Below are 7,500 nucleotides of genomic sequence, written 5' to 3' on the forward strand. Positions count from 1 at the left end.
CTGTTCTGTCAGGATCCTCACTGATGGACTTCACGTTCACCAAATGATGTCATAATGTAGGGGAGTGGTAGCTTAAGGTGCTGGGTTCCTGATCGGAAGGTTGTGGGTTCAAGTCCCGGTATCGCCAAGCTGCCACTCTTGGGCCCTTGAGCAAGGCCCTTGAGCCTCTGTGCTTCAGTGTTGCCGTATCATGGCTGACCCTGCTCTCTGACCACAGCTTCTGAGAAAGCTGGGATATGCAAAGAACGAATTTCACTGTGCTGTAATGTATATGTTACAAATAAAGGCTCTTTTATTCTAATGGGTGGTACAGCAAACGACCAATCAGGAGCTTCGCTGTAAATCAATCAGTGGATCTACACATACACCAGTTGTAATACTTGTTTTCTTTCTTACTTTGTACTTTCTAATGTCTGTGTTTGTAGTGTGTGTGTGTGTGTGTGTGTGTGTGTGTGTGTGTGTGTGTGTGGTCATGGAGTGTCATATAAATTATATTTGACTTTCACCTGATCTACATGTAGATAGATAGATAGATAGATAGATAGATAGATAGATAGATAGATAGATAGACAGACAGACAGACAGACAGACAGACAGACAGACAGACAGACAGACAGACAGACAGACAGACAGACAGACAGACAGATAGATAGATAGATAGATAGATAGATAGATAGATAGATAGATAGATAGACTTTATTGTCATTGCATAGTGCAGGTACACAGCAACGAAATAAAAAAAAAAAAAGTTGCATAAATAAGTAGCGTATTTACAGCTTGTGATATGTATGTAAACATATGTACAATAAATATAAATATAAAGGTTATAGCAGTGCAGAGACGTGTGGACATCGTTAAGTAGTTTCTAAGGCTATGGCATTGAAAAAGAAATGTGCAGAAGTAGAAGGTTATAAGATTATGGCATTTATATCCTTACTGTACATTCTGCAACATTACACACTTATGTATATATTATATACACACTATCATTATATATACACACACACACACATTATATACACATATATACATGAATGTGAAATGTTGCAGAATGTACAGTAAGGATATAAATATACACATAGATAAAATAGTGCAGATGTATGTAAAGCACAATATATGTGGAGAATGAGGAGTAAAAAAGATATACTATGTAATATGTACATTGTATGTATAGTTGTACAGACGTTATATAGTGTCTATACAGTGATCTGGCGGTGTAGTGTAGAGTTCAGAAGTGTGATGGTGGATGGAAAAAGGCTTGATGGAAGGAGGTTAAACAGTGTGTGACTGGGATGTGAAGAGTCCCTGATGAAGCCTTTGCAGGGCTTTACGTTCACACACAGTGAAACCTCCGTATCTTACAGTAATGGAGTTGGTCAGGATGCTCTCGATGATGCAGTGGTAGGAATTCGTTAAAATCCCTGGGGACAGATGAGCTTTCTTGAGACTTCTCAAGAAGTACAGGCGTTGTTGTGTAAAAGTCTAACCAGCTATTAGAGTCACACACACACACACACACACACACACACACACATATACAAGCACACAATCACACACAGGCATTCAGAATGAGTCAAAGAGATTTTAATGGAATGTACTCAGCGTCTTTTGTAACGATGGCATCAAACACCAAACACTCCAAATCCCCAACCTCTGACTTCCACTTCCTAGATCATAATTTGAAGAGTGAAAGAGCTCTTATAAATACACACACACACACACACACACACGCACGCACACCCTCTTCAGTGTGGAGTGTCACAGCTGCACCTCGACATGAATAAAGCCCAATTAATATCCTTGACGTCATGTTGCTAATCTCTTTAGCACCATTCCGATAATGAATTTCACACACATGCCATGGGCAGGGGAAACAGGACACCACCCATACACCTCTCCCATATCACCAAAACACCCCATATACACACCCATACACCTCTCCCATACCACCAATACACCCCATATACACACCCATACACCTCTCCCATTCCACCTACACACCCAATATACACACCCATACACCTCTCCGATACCACCAATACACCCTATATACACACCCATACACCTCTCCATACCACCAATACACCCCATATACACACCTATACACCTCTCCCATACCACCAATACACATATACACACCCATACACCTCTCCCATTCCACCTACACACCCAATATACACACCATACACCTCTCCCATACCATCAATACACCCCATATACACACCCATACACCTCTCCCATACCAACAATACACCCCATATACACACCCATACACCTCTCCCATACCAACAATACACATATACACCCATACACCTCTCCCATACCACCAATACACCCTATATACACACCCATACACCTCTCCCATACCACCAATACACCCCATATACACACCCATACACCTCTCCCATACCAACAATACACCACATATACACACCCATACACCTCTTCCATACCACCAATACACCACATATACACACCCATACACCTCTCCCATTCCACCAACACACCCCATATACACACCTATACACCTCTCCATACCAACAATACACCATATATACACACCCATACACCTCTTCCATACCACCAATACACCCCATATACACCCATACACCTCCTATACCACCTACACACCCCATATACACACCATACACCTCTCCATACCACCAATACACCCCATATACACACCATACACCTCTCCCATACCACCAACACACCCCATATACACACCCATACACCTCTCCCATACCACCTACACACCCCATATACACACCCATACACCTCTCCCATACCACCAACACCCCATATACACCCATACACCTCTCCATACCACCAACACACCCCATATACACACCATACCTCTCCCATACCACCAATACACCATATATACACACCCATACACCTCCCATACCACCTACACACCCATATATACACCATACACCTCTCATACCACCTACACACCCAATATACACACCCATACACCTCTCCATACCACCAATACACCCAATATACACACCCATACACCTCTCCCATACCACCTACACACCCAATATACACACCCATACACCTCTCCCATACCACCTACACACCCAATATACACACCCATACACCTCTCCATACCACCAATACACCCCATACCACTAATACACCCCACATACACCCCATACCACCAATACATGCTCATAGACACCCCATACCACCAATACACCCCATACCACCAATACATACCCATACACTCCTATACCACCAATACACACCCATACACCCCATACCACCAATACACCCCTATACACCCCTATACCACCAATACATGCCCATACTCCCCCATACCACCAATACACACCCATACCACCAATACACACCCCTTACACCCCCACAGCCATCCTACATTGTACTCATACACCTGCACACCTACATTTCCATAAATAACAAAAGTGTTACTGAAAAGTAACAGCTGGAGAAATATTTTACAGCAGGAGGTTCTATGGCAGCAGGTCAAGAACATGACTGGGTAAAAAAAAAAGGAGCTTAGAGAGGCAGAGTCTCTCAGCAGTAAAGCTGGGCAGAACTTCACTTATCTGTAAAAAAATCTGAAAAATAAAATGGTTGAAGGGAAAAATCAGTATTAGATCAGTATATGCATGATTATGTAATGAAAATCCCTGCATCAGCTCAGAAACATCTCTAATTGCAAGTTAAATCTTTATCATGCAAAGAAGAAGGCATGCGTGAACATGATTCAAAAACGCCTTCATCCTTTCTGGACCAAAGCTCATTTAATATGTACTGAGGCACAGTGAAAAACTGTTTGGTGGTCAGACAAATGAAAATTTCAATTTCTTTATGGAAACCATGGACACCAAGTTCTGCAGACTAAAGAGAAGAGGAACCGCCAGGGGGCATTAGGACAACATTTGTGTGTGTGTGTGTGTGTGTGTGTGTGTGTGTGTGTGTGTGTGTGTATTTGTCTGTATATAAGTGTGTGTGTGTGTATTTGTCTGTATATAAGTGTGTGTGTGTGTGTGTGTGTGTTTGTTTGTGTGTATTTGTGTATTTGTCTGTATATAAGTATGTGTGTGTGGGTGTGTATGTGTAAAGTGTAAGTGTAACACAAGTCCACAGAGCTTAATGTTTTCAGAAAGTGGCTGTGACTCAGAGGCCCTGACACACACACACACACACACACACACACACACACACACACACACACACACACACACACACACACAGACACAGACACAGACACAGACACACACACACACACACACACACACACAGACACAGACACACACACACACACACACACACACACACACACACACAAACACACACACACACACACACACACACACACACACACAATCATACACACTTGTTTACACACAAGCACACACACACAAACACACACACACACAAACACACACTGAACTGGACACACTTCCTGTTCTTCCCTGTGGCCTGTTATCCAATTAGCTGGGCCGTGTGTGTGAGATACGGCGAATCCTGAGGCCCAGATCCATCACCCTGCCTCAGGGCTGTGATTAATGTCCCTCCCGGTGTTTCAACGAGCCGTGTACAGGAAGGAGCATCACATCACAAATCTCCAAGTGTGACCTCAAAGACAGAGAGAGGAAGTGGGTGGAGTCTATCCTCCTCTGACTGAGCTCTCATTAAAACAGATACTGGGTTTAATGGGAGGGATTCTAACCTAACCAAGTTGAGGAACTGTTTACATGATGTGTGTTTCAACAACACATCTGCAATACTCTACACAGAAAGAACATATAACTTAAGATTATTTCTGTTTTATTTATTATGTAATTCTAAACGATGTTTTATTTTGGAAAATTCCTGGATTTTCTCCTCCACATGTGTCTATGACTTACTCTTGAAGCATGTGAAGATGCCTCGGTCACATGACTTACCTCCATCCACTACCTTCTTAAAGGGACTCCGGCCTCTAACACATAATACATTACCGCTAAACTCAAACCCCCAAGAGAGCAAAATAAACAAAAAAACAACACAGTGGATTCACGTTTATTATTAGATTTAGAAAATGGTCGTATCATTTTATTTTGTTGTATTTATCCACCACACATTAAAGACCGGTCCGTGAAAATATTATCCGACATTAAACCGGTCCGTGGCGCAAAAAATTGCTCTACACAACAACACAGCTACACTACACTACAACCATACCTAGTCCACATTTACAACAAAACTACAACTAAAACTACAACGCACCTAAAACTATAACTACAACCATAACACAGCTACAACTATAACACAACTATAACATAAATAACTATAACTACAATTAAACACAACTATAACACAACTAAAAACCCAACTATAACTATAAGAGAACTATAGCACAACAATAACACAACTATAACTACAGCTATAACATCAATTATAACTGTAACTACAAATATAATTACAATCACAACACACTATAACACGACTACAACATAACTATAACACAACTATAATTACAACCCTAACCACCACCCTAACCCAACTACATTTTTCAGGTGTTTAATTCTCTAATCATCATGAACAAATATTGATGCTTTATTCAAATGTATGTTTATTATTAGTGAAACTGAACTCAACATAGATGCTTTAAAGTAATTATAGTTTTTTAAATGACGCAAATCATCAGGACCCCAAATGTAACTTTTGCTATGTTTCCACACGGATGGTTAATGAGGTGATACCGGACACACTGAACCTCTTCTAACTCTCATACAGATTACAGAATCAAAGAATATTTGTTTTTAATACACGTGTTTATGAAGTCTGTGAGGCAAAAGATTGAGGTTGTTATATTTATGTGTCTGTGAAGAGAGATGACAGAGACGGCAGAGAGCGCCCCCTGTCTGTTTTCTTTATTTTACAAAAGCACATTGTTTTCTTGTTATTATAAGTGTATAAAAGCAGAGCTTTTACAGATCTGAATGATGCATTGCTTTTATCTGTACGATCAAAAAAGAAGTAATTTAAGTTTGTTTCAGTATTATGAGTAAAAAATGCCACAAAACGTGCCATCTACTTAATACAGTAACAAAATTTGTATTCATTACTTCCCTCCTCTGTCTAAATCAACACAACCTCAACACAACCTCAACACAACTATAACTGCAACTATAACACAACTTTTATACACCTAAAACACAACTATAACATGACTATTACACAACTACAACTATAACTGCAACACAACAATAACTATAACTATAACTACAAAACAACAACAACACAACTATATGCAGACAAAACACTGAGAGAACAATGAAGAAATGATTGTAGAAAGCTGAGGGAACAATAAGGAAATGCTCAGGTAATGTGGAGGGAACGCTATGAGAACATTGATGGAGCACTTAGGAAACATTTAGGAAATATTGGGAAAACACTGAAAAAACTGAGGGAACGTTAAGGGAATGTTGGGGAAATGATAATAAAAAGCTGAGGAAACGCCGCTCAGGAAATGTGGGAGAGATGTTGAGAAAACATTGAGAAATTAAATCTGACTTCAGTTTCTTTAATATTTTAAATGAAATTGATTAAGTTTTTACAGTTGAACTGAAAATCTTCAAAACATTAGCATTAAAATGTCGGAGTGAAACTGTGTGTAATGCATCAGCTCCAAACACAGCCTCTGTGTGTGTGTGTGTGTGTGTGTGTGTGTGTGTGTGTGTGTGTGTGTGTGTGTAAATAAATGTAAATGTGATCAGGTCAGGCTGTGGTTATGTGTGAAGTGAACAGGAGAGGAAACACGAGCGCAGTGCAGAATTAATCCCTCTCTCGGGACACACAAAAGCCCCGATCAATAAAACATCACCAAGAAGTCGAGCGTGAAACATCCGAGCTGTCATCCAACACACACACACACACACACACACACACACACACACACACACACACACACACACAGTGTCTAAAGTGGGTTTTATACTGGAATTAGGCATGTAATGAGATGATAAATGATAATCAGTTTAGATCAAACACAGATTACTGTACAGAGAAATGGAGAGAAAGAGAGAGAGAGAGAGAGAGAGAGACACACAAACAGTTTTTTGTGTGAAACAGTAAAGTATAAACTCCTGAACACGTCTGTAGGTTCTTCTGATACTGGAGACTCCTTCCAAACATCTAACATAAACATCTCCTTACTGAAATAATATTAGCTCAGTATGATATCTTTATTCTCCGTTACTATGGAAACAATAACATATGAGAACGAGTGCATTAATAAAACCTGCACTGCTGTCCAGAGAAATAATCACCACCTCCTGACCAATCAGCATCTATGTTTGTATACTTGTACAGTAATACAGAGCTCTGAGTGTTCCTCTTGAACATGTCCTCAAAGTCTTCTTTCTGAAGCGTGTTAAACACCTTCTGTGACTCGCACCAGATCTCCACATTGGTGTCAAAAGAACGAGTTGGATCTTCATCTTCGAGAAAACGGGGAAGTCCAGAGGAGCCAAATCTGGT

General features: G+C 40.4%; 1 protein-coding gene across 1 annotated transcript in view; it reads right to left on the reverse strand.

Moving 5' to 3' along the window:
- Positions 1–7,500, reverse strand: part of si:dkey-215k6.1 (transmembrane protein 132D) — a 151,463-nt gene that overhangs the window by 28,822 nt on the left and 115,141 nt on the right.

The sequence above is a fragment of the Silurus meridionalis genome, chromosome 27 (assembly GCF_014805685.1).
Source record: "Silurus meridionalis isolate SWU-2019-XX chromosome 27, ASM1480568v1, whole genome shotgun sequence".
NCBI lineage: Eukaryota > Metazoa > Chordata > Actinopteri > Siluriformes > Siluridae > Silurus > Silurus meridionalis.